This window comes from Monopterus albus, unplaced genomic scaffold, assembly GCF_001952655.1.
Source record: "Monopterus albus unplaced genomic scaffold, M_albus_1.0 scaffold50.1, whole genome shotgun sequence".
Classification (NCBI taxonomy): Eukaryota; Metazoa; Chordata; class Actinopteri; order Synbranchiformes; family Synbranchidae; genus Monopterus; species Monopterus albus.
The window spans coordinates 4,449,639-4,469,128 of NW_018127930.1; the positions used below are offsets into that span (position 1 = coordinate 4,449,639).

The following is a 19,490-nucleotide window of genomic DNA, read 5'->3' on the forward strand; positions in this document are numbered from 1 at the left end:
ACATTCCCCGATCGTCTGTGTAACCCGAGTTCTGAGTAACCATGTTACTTAAGCACATGTACTGTAAACGTACTGACTGAGTTTGATGCTGCTATATAGATGACGTGGCAGGCAGGAGGCGAACAAAAAAGATACACCTGTCCAAAGCCATGCAGTCACTCTTGAACATTAATGAATCATAATTTAACATTCATCTGTTACAACTAGTTTTACTACAATTTCTAATCCTTTCACTGTAGCCCTGTAATTGCTCTTTTCCTCACCTCTACTTTCATTTTTCATCTGCATCTCTTTTCGAGACCCATCTATGTGTTCATTTTTCAACAGTGATGACTACTCTCCCTTCCCATCTCCATCCCCATCTATCTCTTCCCTATTAGTTTCCCACTCTCCATCCCTCTCTTCACTTCTTTTCCTTTGTTCTTTTTTCTCTTCCTTGTTTCTCTCTTTGTCTCTCTCTTTTACCTTTCCCCCCTCCACTCTGTGCTGGGTGTCCTGTTCCCTCTCTCTCTGGGAGTAGCAGACCTCCTGACGGCTTAGTATTGATCCTCCCATCTTCCTCTCTTGCTCTTTCTCTCTCTCACTCCCTTTCTTTCTGTGTACACACATGCACACATACACATGCATTAGGGTGACAAGATAAAAGGGTTTGTATGCCCCAAGGCAAAGCCAGCTAAACATGAGACCAGAGGCTCTCAGCTTCTACTATATGCAACAACCAGAGAAGCACAAACCTGAGCCTGGAAACACACTCCCATATCTCTGACAAGAACTGTCCAAAAATGACCAATGGATTTATGTACAACAAGCTTTTTTATCTGCAAGTCAAGGCCTGTGCGAAATACTGTGAATCTTATAGAATCTCAAAACATTCTTCAGCTGTTGCCTCAGAAAGCTAAAAGCACAGCACACTCTAGTCTCCAGGAAGAAAAATGTCCAGATAATAATGCTATTTTTAATCTTTGCCTTTGGGGAGGCGGGGTGACTACTTGACTTGAACTCGAAGAAGCTCCTTGTTTCTCTGTAAAACACTGCTCAAGCAATGATGTCTGGGAGATTGTGTTTAGGGGCCAACCAGTAATACACGTGTAAATAAATGTAAACAAATAGAATATGAGAAAACAGGAAAGATTAGACTTGGTCTCTATTTCAGCAGCTGCACTTATCCCCATCATATTGACAAGGAGTGTAGCTCAGAGGGTGATTAAGTTGCAAACAGACACCACTTTCCTGTATGCAGATATTATCAAAATTATCACAGTGGAGTCAGAAACATTTTTTTAATCAAAATCACTGAAATACCTGACAAAATGTAAGCCATTATAATTCAGTTGCAGAGCTGATTTTCAGAGGTGTGAAAGAAATACATGCGCTATCCACAGGCAAATAAAAATAATAGCTTGTGCTGCAATTTAGACAATGTTACAAAATTACTTTCGTCCCTTTTTAAGGGCCGGTGTTTGCTGTAATTTGATTAAAATGGTAAAAATTGAAGTGCTATAGGAATAAAGATTATGGTTTATGGTTATGAGTGTCATGTTGATGTCTGCAGTGGCACCGTGCTATTGTCCATACATATCTATGTCTAATCAACAGATGCACTCATGACTCAGAATTTAGAGTATGATGCTTTTGTTCAGAGCACCTTTCAGCACAGTAACTGCTTACATTTCAGAAGGGAATACAACTACTAACCTTGGTGATGTTAGTACCATACTCCACCCACTGTGCCCCAAAGGTAACAAGAGGTTGTCAGGAATCAATACCTGGCATGAAAAACGATGCGACTTTCAGCTGCTGTTGCCACATCAATCACACTATTTCCATTAGCTCATCTTTTGACACCAACTTAGACTTCTCCCTCCTGCCCCTCCCATTCTATCACCACTCCTGTGTCACCATTTTCTCTCTCCCCCTCCAACGCTCTCTCCTTCTCTCTCTGTTTCTCTGTCTCCCTCCAACCCTCTCTCTGCCAGCTCAGCGGATGCCCCTTGTCACAGCTCCCATTTCAGCCTTCTGAAGTTTCCTAATTGATTGCAATTAGAGCCACAACAGAGCAAAGGGGTGGGGGACAGACAAACGGAGATGGTGAGAGAAAGTAAGTATGCATGTGTGTGTGTGTGTGTGTGTGTGTGTGTGTAATAGATGAAGAAAGAAAGATTGAGAGAGAGAGAAAGAGAGAGAGATTAAAATGAATTAGCCTGTTTTGAGAGCCTGTTTTGTTATATTAGCAACCTGACAACCTTTGACCACACACTGCCGGGGTAATAACACAAGACATGGAGGGGGTGCCTGAGAGACACAACGAGTGACACAGAGAAATGTCGAGTCACGGGAAGAGTGAAAAACAAAAGAGAGTACTGAAGAAAGAGCCAAGTGACACCGCATGAAAGATAGCAACAACAACTTCAAATGTAAAAACCTCATTTTCTGATTTTAGCACAAGTTCACTCAGATTAGATTTGGTGGTCAGCACAGGTTTTGCTTTTTTTACACCATGCAGATACTAACATATCAACCAGGCTGCCCAGTGTGATAACAAGACATTAGGATGCTGAGCACAGTCACTGTGCCTTGGTGATGTAGATGTTTTTGCTATGTAGCCCCCACATATACATAGGAGATCGTAAGAAAACAAAGAATGCTTTGTAAAAATTCTTCAGGTTTGTTGAGAGTAAAACATTTCAGAACTAGACAGCACTCTGAGAGCGCAAACCTCTGCCAAAGCAGCTCAGTTTCCCCAAAATGCCAATAAAAAAATGTGTGGATTGAGATGATGATCCGCAGGCCATACCCTACCTCTCCAAAAAAATTTACCAAAATCCATTCATAACTTTTGAGTTACTGTATGCTATGAACAACAAACAAACAAACCAACAAACAGCAGTAATAACATAACCTTGCTTTGCAAAGGTAATAGATGATTCATTAACAATGGTGAAAGACACACACTGAGGAAAAACAAAGATAGGGATAAGGTGTGATAAAATCAAGAGAGGCAAACAGTGGTTTTTTGTGAGAAATGCAGCAGTCAAGATTGAGAGAGGTAAGAGAGGTAGAGACTGGGGGATTTGTAATGGAGAGATAGAGAGACAGAATGACAAAAAGGAAGAACAACAATGGTGCCAAAACCTCTTCCATCCTCCTTGCAAACATCCCTAAACCCCTTTTTTCTCTCATTTAAATTCCTCTCCATTGTCAGGCCTAACCCCCTCCACCAACCAGCAAACACACACACACACACACACACACACACACACACACACACACACACTTGCAGACTTTGGAGCGCACATCTTTGGAGTGCACATGCACTGACCTCCAAGCAGCACCCAGGGACATCCCAGGGAGTCTTTGCTAATCCTTATCAATGGGCACACATGCACACACTCACAATGCTTGTTAGAATGATAGGCTCAAGTTTCCCCAGACTGCAGATGTCATGTGACCCTAACCATGCTAACATGGGTTTGAAATAGCAAGCAGCTTGTCACTGAGCTTCTAGTGTTTTGTCAGCAGCACAAGGCCAGGCAGGCTAGTGCAGTGCTTGTCAACATGCATAGTCGATACAGGTACCTTTAATTCTGTGCCTTGCCTTAACATTCCACAGTCAACAGTGCTTACAACCACAGTACACTGGCTTGTCAACAGTGCAGTCTTACAGGTACAGACACACTGCTCTCTCGAAAATAACGTCTTGTCAGCATGGTCAGGAGGCACTGGTTTAACACAGCTCCTTGGCTTATCACTCCCTTGTCAGCAGTTCTAGGTCACAGACATGACAACTGCTACTGGGTCTTAATATTGCCTTGGCAATGTGCAGAGACTACATCTGGACTGTCAACAAAGCCTGGAATCATGCAAGACAGCAAGAGAGAATATGAAATTATGCCTAGTCTGCACAGTCAGGACAACACTGGTGCTGCTGTATTATACAGTGTATTTCATACGTAATTGCTCCCAAGTGTTATGAATGTCTAAACATAACCACTGTCTGTGAACATTTGACTGATACATCCAGTATCAACATATTTGCAACTTGGCAAATATGTAAATTATCAACATAACCTCATTATTCACAACAGAAAATATACTGTCACAATTACATTTCCTACAGAGAGAACATGATGTTGTAGTTTAGTTGGATATAAATGTAATTTCAAGGAGACAGAGTTGTGTGCATACAGACTTGCAGACACACACAGACACAATGGATAAATAAAAAAACCATCTGCTAAAATGTCGTAATGAAGCAAATACAGCATGTACAGACATAAAAAGAAAAGGTGTCATATTTTACAAAAGTCAAATTCAAATTTCAAAGTCAATCGTCTGTGTGTGTACTGTGAATGATGCAGAGAACTAAATAGTGAAGAAGACTGTGTGTGTAAAGGTGATTTTGGCCAAAAGGCGACCCAGAGGAATCAAAACACACTCTCACATTACTTACAACCCTACAAAAAAGACAATCAGAGGCAGGAGGTGCATGTAGGTGTTTCATTTGGTCAGATTTGCAAAACCACTGAGCATAGTGGTTAAGTACAAAATATCAGCGCATGCATTTGGAAAAACATGCAGCTGGAAAAAATATGAAAAATTCCAAGTCTTATTTTGGTCCCTCTTTACATGAGGGCAGGCTGCGCTCCTCATGCACAAACAGCTGAGCAGAGAGTGCAATTGTCCTTAATCACATGTGGAGAATGTATGAGCAGTTTGTCAGACTGCTGAACAAGCAGAACACAAACTGTTCCACAAAATGTTGTCTTTGCTGCTCTGTCCCCAGTCAGCTCGCTGAAGTTCACATTTACCTCTAAACCAGTGACTGTCGTTTAACCGGTCAAGGGCAAAAGCCCCACATTCCTAGACCTTGATTTAGTACTACCTCCAGAGGTTTGCCGAAATTGAGCTCTTGGAACTCGCCTCCAAAGCAGGTGGAGGCCAATGGAAACAAAAGCAGAACCTGAGATAATGGATATATGTTGTGGTCCTACAGTTAAAAAGGCCTAACAGAGCTATACGTAGCAGCATGGTGACGCTGTTATGGATGGCTATGGTTAGTGCTGTCACCTCACAGCAAGAAGGTTCCAGGTTCGAGCCCCAGGCAACCCGTTGCTTTTCTGTGCAGAGTTTGCATCTTCTCCCTGTGCCTACATGGGTTCCAGCCCCCCTGTGACCCTCTTCACAATAAGCAGTAGAGATAATAGATGGATGGATGTTCTATCCAAACCAACTGTCTCTCCACCAGTGCAGAAAAATTCAGTTTTTATGCGTGAGAATATTATATAATAATTAAAGACAATACCAGTAACAGATTCATAGCAGATGCTAGAATAATGGGTAAGGTGCAATTATGACTTTATTAATAATTTATTGCCAGTGCCATTGACAGACTTACCTGTAAGAGTCACACAGACCTGCTTTCCTGAGCCTCTGTCCCCTGGGCCATCCTTCTTTCCAATTCATTTAATGTCTCGTGTTTCTGAATCTCTGTTGTTTATCATGATTATGCAACATGACATATGCCTTGCTGCAAGCCACACGTCCCAGTGGGCAGAATAAATTCTTGAACTTGAACTCAATTATAGTTACGGCAAACACAGAATCATGGAGTAATTACATTGCATTACACCTGGTTGTCAGCAGTAGCCTACAGCTTGTGTCGGTTTGTGCCCTCAGTTCAAATCCCCAGACCGTGGGGAAAATCTGGCTGGGGAGAGCAAATGAGTAACGCTCTCCCCTCCCTCATCGACTGCAGTCAAGCTTCCCTTGAGCAAGATCCTTAACCCACAGTTTCTCTGCTGCAGCTGCTGAGTGAGCAACAATTAGCTTTAGCTCATTCTGTATGCAAATATCACCTGTCACTCGAGCATGAAAATAAAAAAAAACTGTCAAATTGAGGGAAAACTTTTCTTTTTACCTTGAAATGAGTGGCAATAATAAAGTGCGTACACATACCATTATTGTTCAAAGCACTGCGACTAGGTTGAACTCCCTGTATGTAGGCTTATATTTCTGAGCTGTCAGTACGAATGCTTGCCAGTGGCCTGAATGGAATCTAGATATATGTCTACTTGTGTGTCCTCCCTGTCTGCGTATTTATGCACAGTACGAGTGTGTGTTTGTGCATGTCTGCGTGTGCACATGTGACAGTGTGTAACATCTGCACGCCCACATTTCTGAACTCTCTGTATCTAACCGTAAATGTGTGTGTGTGTGTGTGAAAGGCACTGGCATTTTTGGACAGAGGAACTCTATCCATCCCATGGAGTCCTTTCATCGCCCGCCACCACCGCACACACATCACATATCCTTCTGCTGACACACACATGTCACCACAGCAAGGAGATACAGCCTTAGCTACTGCAGTGAAGCAGAGACCACCGTATAGACAGGTCAGAGGTTCACAACATGGGGTCAGGGCAGCTGCCTGGATCACAACTCGTGAATTTTCCAACAATATTCTTAGAATCAAACAACAACTGTTTTAAGGCACCAAAGCTTTATGCTCATGTACAAGCTGCCTTTTACCTCACATATGCTGAACAGGTTCACAGTATTTCTGCTTCTTTTCACGCATGTGTCTCCTGTTGTTGATTTGGTCTCATACAGGGTGTTTAGTACTGAAACTATCATCTTCAAAGTGGTGTGAGGGAAATTTCAGTTGTTAGTAGAACACAATGATGCAGATTCACTGGTGACATGGATGAGCACGATAATAAACATTGAGAGAAACAGTTTTGTCTATTAATAAGGAAAATGAAACGAGTTCCATAGACCCCAGGCTCGTAAAACTTACTCAGCACAAATGACAAAAACACGATGTAAAGTCTAAATTCAAGTAGGAAAATAAATCTGACCAATGGTATGGTAACATTTACGGTATGAACGTACCTTGGACAGGACTAAACGTCTCGTTCCTCCTCTTCACCCTGACAAAAACAACCTAGAGTTAGTCACTACACCAAGAGGCAATGTGAATGATTTTAAATTTTGAACATCTGATCTGGGAATACCTTCTGCTCCCTTTGTATCTCCTTAAAAAAATTAATTATGATTATTTAATTTGGCAGTACTTAAACAATACAGCATGTGAAAAGTCTAAATCTATATGCATCCACCCCATAAGAAGTTGAATGCTTTCACTTCACTTTCCCCCTTCCTCCATTGCTCCTTCTTTCCATCTGGTTTCCATTCTCTACACCTGCCCATCAGTCTGCAGCCAGGGACAGGTGAGCCTATTACACGCTTCTCACAGTGTCTGCTACACACACTCACACGGATACACATGCAAAACCACACTAGCTCTACTTCATGGTAACTTAGGCTGCCACGCACATCAGCCAGATCTGCTGCACTGTAAAACGGCTGTTACCACAACCAGGTCACGCTCCTGATGAAGTGATCTAGTGTCAAATAAAAAAAGCTGTAAAAAAAAAAAATACTTGAGGATAGAGGACAGTATAATAGAACAGTAACAATAAAATAAAACAGGTTGATTCCAGAAACTGGACTTTTGAGCACTGAATGCAAGAAGTTGAATTTAACAGAAAAATGGGTGGAACCGTACATGGTATATAAAGAGACGACAAGACCGCTCTGCAGAAGTGAAGTCACTACAGGTCAATCCCCCCTGGTGGCTGATTGGAGAACAAGTTTTAAAAGCCCACCTTCTCCATGTTAGCGGATGGGACATGACCCAAGTTAAAAACAAACTACAACTCTAAGTATAATCGTTCATCTAACCACCCCCTTAAAGTGCAACTTACCTGGCAAGTGAAACAATCCCTCATTATTGCACTAATGGTACAAGACTGTTTAACTGACTTTAAACCTCATATTATATGTTGCCTGTCACTGTATGATTTTGTCTTTCTAAATAAAAAAACTGAATGATTTTATATTATTGTAAATGTATTTGGAAGCACTGTTGACAGCCAAGGAGAAAATAGTTGTCTACTCTGGGCTTAGAAGTGATGATCAGTGCAGCAGCAGTCAACTCATCCCAACACATTAACTACAGCAAGACCATTAAAGCCAGAAAGGGTATAAACTGTGTTTATAGATGAGAGGAAAAACACCTGTCACGCCCTTGTCGACTAAATCCTGTTGTAATCACAGCAATCAGTTGCTTGGTAATCCTGTTTTGGCCACAATTCACTTTGTGTATTTTGCAATCTGAAAAAAAAAGAACTGCATAGGCTAAATAAGCTTTTCAGCTCTATTTTCTCTGTATTTCTCTTCATCCTACAACATTCCAGATCAGTAAAAAATCATTTTCTTCCTACATTTTCTACCAAAGATGACCTCAGCATCACAGTTAGAGGACATTTGACTTGTTTTCAATTTTGTTGCTGCTTTTTTTAATGTAGAATCAGGGCAGCCTATCTCAGTTTCTCCTGAGGCATCAGTGGCTGAAAGGCTATTTATTTATTTCCAGAAACTCTGTCTGCCTGCCTGTTTGACTGGAGGAGAGAGAAAGAGACAGAGACAAAGACATACAAAGATATGTATAGGGAGAATCTGAAGGTGGGGGAGATCTTCTGATATTGCAATGCAGTATCACTGTAGAACATGCTACCATCATCACAAGTTCATACATTTCTCTCTGCTTGTTCTCTCTGACTCTCTAGTCTCTCTTCCCCCTGCTCATTTTGTCTCTCTCCCCCCTTATGCGCTCTGCACCTCCACAGAGACATACAATTTCCTCCCACTTTCTCCTTCTTCCAGACCTTGACACCAGCTTTTACTTTTCCAGTTCAGCAGTTTTTGAACTCTCCAGATGACACAATGGGATTTCACAACAGCTAAAAACACACAAATAATAGCATCGCTAAACAAGAAATAATCAAAGCAAATCAAATCAAATTTATTTATATAGCACTTTAAAACAACATCCAGCTGACCAAAGTACTTTACATGGCAAAATAAAATCACAATAAATGACTAAAATAAAGTAAATAAGATCAGTGCAAATAAAAATAAAACACAATAATACACAACATAGGTTCAATAAATTAAAATGTAAATAAAAAGAGTTATAAGCAATGCATCAGACCCTAGGAACCTCTAAAAGAAACTGGCTTGAAGATCTGAGGGACCTTGTAGGTTTGTGCCAGTGCAGTGAGGTAAAATGGTGCCAAACCATTAAAAGCCTTAAAAACAAAAATAAATAAGTAACACCAAACAAGGCAAATCAACAAAAATCAAATCCTACAGATCTGTGTGCACTCCCAGATAGGGAACTTGACATTGTCAGCAGGCCAGGCTAAAATTGTTTATATGGAGAATTAAGAAATATAGAAATACCTAAAGAGAATTAAAGGAAGGGCTCAGTATACAGTAGCTACTTCAGAAAGAAGGATTAAAATAGAAGGGATGTGAATGGAATGTGACGTGAGAGACGAGTCTGAGATAATTACACCCTCAGCATGACTTTTCAACGCCCCCATAACAGCACCTCAATTCTGCAGTGACATTGTAGATATCTAAACTCCATATGTATCATTACTTTTTAATAATATTCAATTATAGCACAGTAGCATCACAGCATGGGTGGATTTCCACTTCAGTGGGCAGCCAAAGCCTAATATCATAAAACCAAGGCTATACATCTTGACTCCTCCAGGGATGCAAATGCCACTGACAAGAGATTTGCCATCAAAATATTGGGATTGCGGTCAGAACTACAAACTCACAGATGTTAGTTAAATGGAAACTTTTCTTTATGTCCAGTGAGTTGGTCTATGCCCATATTTTTTCAGAAACTATGGTGTACCATTTTACTCATGGAACAGCCTTCAATGAGCAATGCAAATGAAACTCTTAATGTGTGTGGTGACAAACACCAGATTGTTTTTGTTTCCATTTTTCCAGCAAATACCTTAAAAACTAGATGAATTAAAATAAATAAATGAATTATTATAAGCAGACTCCGTAACAGTGACTGCTCATATACTACATAATGCACTTTGTAAACAGATGTCTTCACTGCATTGAGTTTATTGCAGGGCTAAAGGATTACAGAAAAAAAGGAGGGAGTCACAGCAACCACTAGCCAAAAGCTGGGATTGCATTTACTCATTTGTCTGTTTTTCTAAGTCTGTCAATTCAGCACCAATGTACTTTTAGGAATGATGTCTCTTTTTTACTTTTGTTTAACATGACTGATGTTGCACATCATGTCTTTCATTTCATTCCAAAGGTGCACAAACTTTGAAGTATAAAAAAAATCACCTTGCACAAACCTACAAACAAAGATAGAATTAAAAGGGTACCCTAGCAGAGGTATTGCTATAAATCAATGGGTTAAAATGAGTCCTAGGTCCCACCGAACTGCATTTTGCACAAAATCTAATGTGGCTCCAGCCAACACACCCTCCCAGTTCTCCCCTTCTTCTCTGTTTTGCTGCATGTTCTGTTAAAGCCAGGGCTATTATTAGCAAGTAAAAGGATCAGGTTAAGAAGAAGACTAAAAGAACACAGAGAGACAGAGAATTTAACTATAGACACAGTGAGGGTTAAACCCAGTGAAAACATTCGTCAGTTTACATCCAGAAAATCTTTGCCGACTAAGTGAATTTTAAGAAGTTATTATCTACAAGAGACCACAATTTTAATGGAAGAGTAAATGAAATTTTTAGTTTTGTTTGAATGTCTTATTTCTGTTTTCATTCAGATACGAGAGAATATTAAGACTTTTAAAAATGCTTTTACATCTAAAAGAGAACAAAAGGAACAAAGTAGAAGGAACAGAGATGGGAATCAGATAAACTCAAGTAAAGAATGTTAGAAAACATGGTGTAGCATTGGAAACGTTTCATTGCTTTGGCTCCAGGCAAAATGTATAAGTACAGCATAGTGCAAAAGTTGGCATCCCCTTACTTTGAAATAGCAAAAAGTAAAACATCAACATAACATTTAATGCACATTTGGCTAGTACAAGTTTTCCTTCTTCAACAGAAATAACAACCTCCTCTAGCCCTCTGAACAGCGTGTGTATCCTTTCAGGTGTAATGTTTAGCCATTTCTTCATGGCATAGTTGTTCCAAGTTGTTTGAAAGCCACAATTTGCTAAACCCAGAGGAACACAGCTTAACCTCTCACACTAAAGGTGGCATATTTGAAACCTATCAAAGCTTCAAACACTGCTTCAGAAATATTCACTCAGTAATTGACTACCATGAACCTATAGACCTCCTCTCTTTCATTTTATTAATTCAGCACAAGACCCCAAATTGTCCCAAAATTAATGACAATCTGTAGTTGTAGGCAGCTACCTCCTTATACCTTCAGATGTTACTCTACTGAGTAGGTTTTAGGAGCCAGTTTACTTTGGCTCTTAGAGGAAGTGTTACGTTTAGTCTGAAATAAATCCAGTGACAACGTGCACAGTGTTTAGCTGATATTAGTTAACTTCCTCGGATTGAACACCCAGTTTATAATATATAAATTGGAATAAGTAGATAAATGACAAATTTATCAAAAGTATTTTCTGACACAATTCTTGTTTAAAATTGAGTCAGCCATTTGATTTTAATAATTAGTTATCACTACTTCACTCTTGAGAGGGTAACCACATTTAAACTAATTGTATTTTAGTTTATGTACTAAACATCATATGCACCTTTAAGCATCATTTAATACAATTTCTAACACTCTACTATAGCTGAAATAACCATAAGGATAAATCAATAAAGAGAGATAATTCAGAAGGTTAGAAATTTTATATACATTTAAAAAGCAATACAGCATATCAGCAAGCAATAATGCAAAACAGGGAGAAGACAGGATGGAAAAGAAGATATAAAACTACTACCAAGAGCAGGATGCAACAAGGGATGCCTGAAGTGTTCAGCAAAATTCCACATTTCAGCAAGAAATACATGAGTCCCTACCTACGATTGGTGATCAGTGAAAGATTCTTTGACTTTTATTCAGTAATGTGAGAGCTCAACTATAATAATTTTAATTAAAAACCGTAGATATGCACCATTTACAAAATACACTGTAGGGCACAGACTTTTCAAACATATCTTGATTCTGACATAAAAATAAAGATTATATTGATTTATATTCTAGTACTATTCTTTCTCATATGTCATGATTATTTCTGGTTCTTTACAATGGCCTGATACACAATACTCTGGAAATCTTGCTTTCTACATTGGATTCAGGCCTGTCTAAAAATATTATTTTACTGGGAATCAAGTGGAAAAAACTAGTTGGAAAAACATCCAGTGATTTAAAAAAAATATCTTAAAAGCTAAGACAGACACAAATAAAGAGGAGAAAAGAGAAAAATGATGAATTCTCAAGCCAGTGAGAAGAACAAAGAGAAGGGAGTGTATACCCGGAGGGATGTTCGGGAGATTCTCAGTCCTGTCATCGTGTCCACCTCTGCATTAAAAGATGTAAATGAAGTCAAATCAGGATGGAGAGAGGAAAAGGGAATAAAGGGAATGAAGGAAAAGGTGAGGGAAAAGGAGAATTTTGACTCTGTTGTCTCCTCTGGTGGACTGATAACAGTCTGACTTGCTTTGAGATGGATGGGGGGGTAGTGATATAAACAAGTTGAAAGGGTTTAGTTGATAGATGAAATAGGGAGGGCAGCTGACAATTTGACAAGATGGTCATATTTGGTGGGAGATGAAAACTGGAGATGAAGGGAGGTATACTTGGAGTGCTAGGAAAGGTTAAATATTTGTGGGGGATAGAGATAAAGTTAAAATGATGATATGATTGCCAAGAATTTACAAAGAAAGGAAGATAGATAGAGGGCCATATTTTGAGGATCCATTGTGTCTGACCAAGATGTATTGGCACAAGTGATGTTTGGGTGTGTCCACGTTCATTTCAGTAATTTGAGGAAAAACATTTCAAGCACCTGTGCAAGTACCAAAAGTACTGTACTTGATCTCCTCATTAAAGCAGGGGTATGTTTTGGGCATAACATGCAATTATCCAATCAGTGTGTAACCTCACATCCCGAGACGGGTGAGTCTGAAGGTTTGGTGGACTGCTAGCACACTGATGGACTTGCCAGGTCGGACGTCAGTAAGACTTTCAACTGGGGAAATAGATCTGCTTGTGCGCAGCACGTCCCGGGGTATAACAAGCACAGTGCATGAGCACTGTGCACGCATTTTAACAGGTGCACATCACAGCACGGTCAAAGCACCCATTAACTAACAATGATGATTTGACTGTTGACCACAGACCTGGTTTTTGTGCTTTCCTACTGTACTGAGGTACAGTACTTGAATAAATATAGTTCCTTTTAATCAGTGTAGTTACTTTCCACCATTGCCAAAAACATTTAATCAGTGGTCAGTAAATTACAAATTACAATTACAAATTATGAAAAACTACTTTTATATATAACATACTATACCGTATGTTATATTTCAAATTACACTTTTAACTTATACAAACAATGCTTTCTTTTCAGTTAGTCTGAAAAGGACCCTCATTAGAACCAGCTATCTTAATTATCTGCTGTGTTTCATTTGCAGCTACAGTTAAGTGGGCAATGGACAAGAATCAATGGTTTGACACACAGTGCACTTGAGTATGAGCACAGTGCCTTTTTGTTGAATTAAATCATTTTGAACCAAGAACTGATTCATGACACCAAGAATCAAATGAATACCGAGTCTGCCAAATAGTACCACCCCCAAACAACAACCATCCTCATCTAAATATGAATATAATGATTTAAGAAGGCCTTACAAAGCTAAAGGGAAAGAATGAGGGCTGGACAGTTTGCAAGCTAAAGAGTGACTGAAGAGTGACAGCATGCCTAGGCAACAAAGAAGGAAGAAGAGAATTGTCAGTGAAGTTAGGAAAAAGGAAGGCATTAGTTAGAAATAAGAAGACAAAATGGCCAGCAGATTGATAAAAAAAACTGTCACCTCCACTAGGATGTGAATAAATGACTAGATGAAGGTGTGATTGGGAAAAGATTAGAAAGTGGAAAAGAGAAAATGAGGATAAGTGAGGTGGTCTAGCACTGTCAAAGCGAATTGTCACCTCTTCTGGGCTATGTTTGAATGACAGAGGGATCAGTGATAAGGAGGAAACAATAAATAAAGATGAGGAAAGCAAGACAAGGAGATGGAATAAGAAAAGAGTGCTAGGCAGGCGCAGTGGAAAGAAAATGCTCTCACATTTGGGAGAGATTGATAGCAATAGGTGGATGGGCATCAAGAAATATCAAAAAGGCTAAAGGGAGACAGGGAGGGATAAAGGGGAAACAGGAGAAAAAACTGGACTAAAATAGGCTTAACTGATGATCAAAGGTGAAGGTTGGGTGGGTGATGGACTTACTTAGGCAGAAGAGAGGGAGAACAAGGCTGAGAGAGGGACGAACGATGTGTAATTGACAGGAAAGTGGGGGATGTTCGGGGAAAAGCCACGCTGACTATGACACCTGAGGGTTTAAGCTAGGTTGGCTCAGCAAGATAAGAAAACTGCCACCTTATCTGTGGGTATCACACTGTTAACAAACATATGCACAAATTGACATATGAATGTGATGCTCTCACATACAATGCCCTTTGGCCAGGTAGAAGCTTGGACAAAACACTACAGGAGGGAATGACAGGTGGTTGAAGTAATGACTGGAAATGACTCAGTCAGCTGTCTGTAGTTCTGTGCTTAAATGTGTGTATCTCGTGCATTGCAAATTTTGCATAAGTATCAACAACAACATGGAGTTTTGTCTGTATTGTAAATACTTGTAGTTGTGAATCTTGATGGGCTAGGACATGGGAAACAACTGAACACACAACTAGACTCATGGAATTCAATATTCCATTACCATGTGAGATTTCTTGAGAAATCCTACAAGGATAGGATACAAGATCTATACATGCATATTGTCTATGGAGACATACTCTACCCCCAAAGGGGATCAGTGCTGTTTAAATTTATATTATAAAACAAATCAACATCATGATCCACCATCATTACTTTGGCAGAGAGTCAGAGACAAAGATTGGATTTTTATACCCTGGTTGCCTTGACATGAAGGCTGTGAGACCCAGTCTAATGATTCAATGTCATCTACAGCCATAAATGTTAATTAACACCCTCAGCTTCTGGACATTCATTTCCTGCTATACAGTAGGGTGCATGTGGGTGCAGTACTGTATGTCACATGTGTGTATGCTAATGTAACTCTGCATATGTCCTTGTGTCGGTGAGAGTAAGTGTGTGTGTGTGTGTTTAGTGTCATGTGTGACAATGTGTGAATGCCTGTGTGTTCCAAGGTCAAGCGGTGATAAAAATTGTCCCAAAGGCGCCTCTGTCCTTTCTGACTACAACAATCAACCGTCAGCACAAACCATAACTAGCTAGTCACACCATGACAGCATAATAAAGCTATATAGGGATAAAGCCAGGTAAAAGTCACACGATAGCCACATATTAGAGTTGTACCTGCACTAGAGTTACAGTGAGACAACACAAACTATTGCAGAAATCACAATATAGAAAATAAAAGGATGTTGACCTCTCCTGCTGCAAACCTTAGGTCATACTATGACATCACAGTAAAACTGAGCATGACCAAATTGAGACAAGGTTACAGTATATGGAACTGCTATAAATGACCAAAGTAAGCAAGTCATCGTATGAGGTCATAGTACACTAATAGAAGGCCAAGGTAAGCTAGTGTCACAGCTCTATATGGCAACGTAAGGTTGTTTTAAATAAAATGGCATTAGGCGGCCAAAGGAAAGAGGTGGTGTCACATGACATCATAAGTTGTATCCAGTCAAAATAATGTATATCATCTCATGACATAAAAACATGAGAGGAAAACTGACCAAATAGTTTAACACTAGGGATGGTTAATGAATAATTGCAAGTGGAAATTCCATTGTGTTATTAAATTATAAAATCAATAGAGTTTGTGCTGAAACACTATAGCTAATTTTTCAGTTGATGGAATAACAATCAGCAATTACTGATAAACAATTTATCACATAAGTCAAATTAATCGTTCATTGTTCATTAAGAGACAGGGAACTTTGCCAGGAGTTTTTAATAAGGAATGTGTTCAGTATGACTGAAACAATTAGATGTTTAATCCATTAGTCAGTAGACAGAAAATTAATCAGCAATAATAATAATAATAATAATAATGATAATAGCTTTAATGTCAGCCCTACTGAGAAGTGCTTTTCTGTTTTGCTATTTCTTTTTCATGACTTTGTAACAAGCTGATACTACTCACACTGTAAATCTGTGCTTTACTTCATATTATAAGGTATAGCTAACATTATATTAGCTTTCCTTTACCTCATCTCTGTCCCTTTCATTTCAGGCTTGTACAAAATACAGCTCAGTGATGCTTTGGTGCATCAGGCTTAAAGCCAGAACTGGCCATAATTTGCTTCGTGTTAAGACAGACTATATATATATAAATAAACAGAGGTCGCCACAGCAGAACGTCACACTCACAACTCGCATGTTGACATTTGGCACGTGTTTTACGCCGGATGCCCTTCCTGACACAACCCTGATTCGAACCCGGGGTGCAGCCTACCAGGGATGGCTTGTATGTATGTATATACAGTATATACACATACAGTATATATATGTGTGCGTGTGTGTCCTTGTAACCCGAGCAAGAGAGGCTACATACGGACTTATATATATATATACACACATACATACATACATACATACATACATATATATAATATATGCTGCATTGTTAATGCTACTACCTGCTGTTATAATTTTTTTAAACTCTTTTCTTTTTAGTCCTGTTATTTTAAAAACCTAGCTTTGTTTGGTGAAGCTGGCTAATTAATGAAGATCAAAACTAAACAATGAACCCTACCACTGTTTGGCCCTGGCTGTGGAAAACAGAGCTAATGGACAAAAGCCATAACTCTCTCTTTCCATCTCAGCATTGACGCCTCCCATCCTCCACTCTCCCTTCTCTCTTATGTCCTATCTATCAATCCATTTATCCATCCGGCCTCATCCATGCGCTGCTCTCTCTCCTTCCTCTCAGCCTCTTATCTATCTAAATGTATTGCAAGACACCACCATTTCAGGCCAGTGTAAGATTCTGACCATGAAGATGTCTTACAGTCCCTCCATCCTCCTCCTCTTCAAGCCTCCTTCCCTAAACAGATAGGAGTAAAACCCCTGTGTTGGAGTCATGGTTCAGTGGTTTCTAATTATGTGTTCACTGTAGGAACCTGGTCAGAATATATCATATAGACCCATGAGAAACATAGATAAGAGAGACAGGAGAGAATGACAGAGAGAGGGAAGAGTGAGAGAGATTTAACAAACAAACACAACGATGGACAGAGGCTGAAGAAATGGATTGGACAAAAATATAAATATTGCAATTAATTCAGATTCTAATGTCTGTTACACTGTGTTAAAATTTCAAAATTCCATTTACTTAATTCCAATTTAACCAGAGATTTCCTCAGGGTTCTTTTGTGATTCTGATATTAAATTATATTTCAGCGGGTTACCTTGGTGGATAACAAACCTGTTGTTGTTATTATTATTATTATTATTACTATCATCTTTTAAACATTTTAAACTGAAAAAATATATCAAGAAGGCACTGCACACATATAATCAAATATACAAATTAAAGACACTGATTCCTCATACTGACCCAGGAAAAATGCATATATTCAAAGGAGAAAGAAGAAACAGACAACCAATAAAGTCAGACCAAAGTAAACTCAGTCTGCTCCAATTACCAAAACATGTGCCGGGTGGGTGACCATTCCTTAACAACCTCATCAAAGGTAGCAATGAAAGAGAAAGATGCACACCGACTGGCAGGTGAAGTGAATAACATTGATTACCTTATTAAAATGGCACCCGTCAAGGGACATACTACTAGTAGGCATTCAGACTGATCCTGCAAGTGTTGTAGGCATATACAATATGGCCATGTTATGACAAGTTGATGTAAGTAGCTTCATTCACATTTCCAGCCTGGGAGTTTCTATTGTGTTTTGGTTAGCCATGATGCTAATGCAGCCTATTGTACCTTAGCACCGATTCTACCACCAGTGTGTCGTCACTGACAGATAAAAAAACACTGTGTGTTGTTATGAGGCATTAACTGTGGCCCAAATTCGACAGTGAATAGCAGTGAATGCTCATGCTAACTAGATAAACAAAAGAGTCTTCTTCCTGTGGGCGTCCACGTCCCGAACATCATCCGTACATGATTGGTGAATGCAGTGCCTTTGCCAGATGATGTCACCATCCAGTGTGGTGTAAGTTGGACAAGAACCAACATTTTCACCACACAGGGGTGTTTCATTTTGCCGGAGCTCCCAGAGCTGGTGCCGGCTGCAGTGAATGTATCTCCCATAAAAAGGAATGGAGAGGGCAGCATTTTTTTTCCACACCTTTGAAACTCAGTCTGAATGTGGCCTTGGGCACCATGTGAACATTGAAGGTCATGTATTAGAAGCAGGAAAAATGGGCAAGCATAAGGATCTGAGCAACTTATGATGGTTAGACAAATGGGTCAGAGCATCTTCAAATTGACAAGTGTTATGGGGTGTTCCCTAAATGCAGTGGTCAGTACCTGCAGAAAGTGGTCCAGGGAAGGACAACAAGTGAGCCACTGAGAGGGTCATTGGCACCCAAGGCATGCATGGAGTGAAGGCTAGCCCATCGGGTCTGATCCCACCAAAGAGCTACTCTAACAGAAACTGCTGAAAACCTTAATGCTGACTATGATAGACAGGTGTCAGAACATTGCATTGTGGTTTGTTGAGTTTGACCCCTGTCTACTGCCCAACATACCTATAATGTGCATGTGAGGATCAGAACTGGACCATTGAGCAATAGAAGAAGGTGGCCTGGTTTGATGAATCACATTTTCTTTTACATCACATGGGCATCTAACAGCAAAAACTCCTTTTACAATGGAAATCTGGTTTTCATAAGCATTAGCATATTAAACTGCCAGGACAGTCTATGTTTCAAGGAATTTAATCTCTAATATGGGTATGATCTGATATTATCAGGACTGTTACTTGTTAAAAACTCTGTATATAAAAAGCAACTATTTGGATATGCCTGATTTTGATGTAATAGTATTGCATTCCTTTTAGTTAAATGTATCTCTTGTAACATCTTTGTTTTTTTAAAAACAATATCCTGTCTTACTTTACTGGTTTTTAGAGCTGACCTTTCCAGAAGACCTAGACAGCTTACTATGCCAAAGATGGATTTGTACCAGCTACTCCTGTCTCATAACTGAAACCATTTTCTTTTGTTTGTGCAGTTTATATTGTGTCAGAGGAGGGTTAAATAAAAGTGGATAAAGCAGCACAGCCACAACAAAAGAAAAAAAAACAAACAAACCCTAGCTTCTTTCATTCTGAAATCACTGACTCTCTATTCCCACAGAAAAACAGTTTAGAAAAAGAGCTTGGACAGTGGCACATATTTGTAGATTAGTGTGTTTGGATTAATGAATCCAC

General features: G+C 39.5%; 1 protein-coding gene across 1 annotated transcript in view; it reads right to left on the reverse strand.

The window, feature by feature from the left end:
• Positions 1-19,490, reverse strand: part of cntfr (ciliary neurotrophic factor receptor) — a 211,449-nt gene that overhangs the window by 171,444 nt on the left and 20,515 nt on the right. Inside the window, exon 2 of the mRNA XM_020601001.1 lies at positions 6,892-6,929. The gene's annotated coding sequence lies outside the window, so the exon portion shown is untranslated. The remainder of the gene's footprint in view (positions 1-6,891; positions 6,930-19,490) is intronic.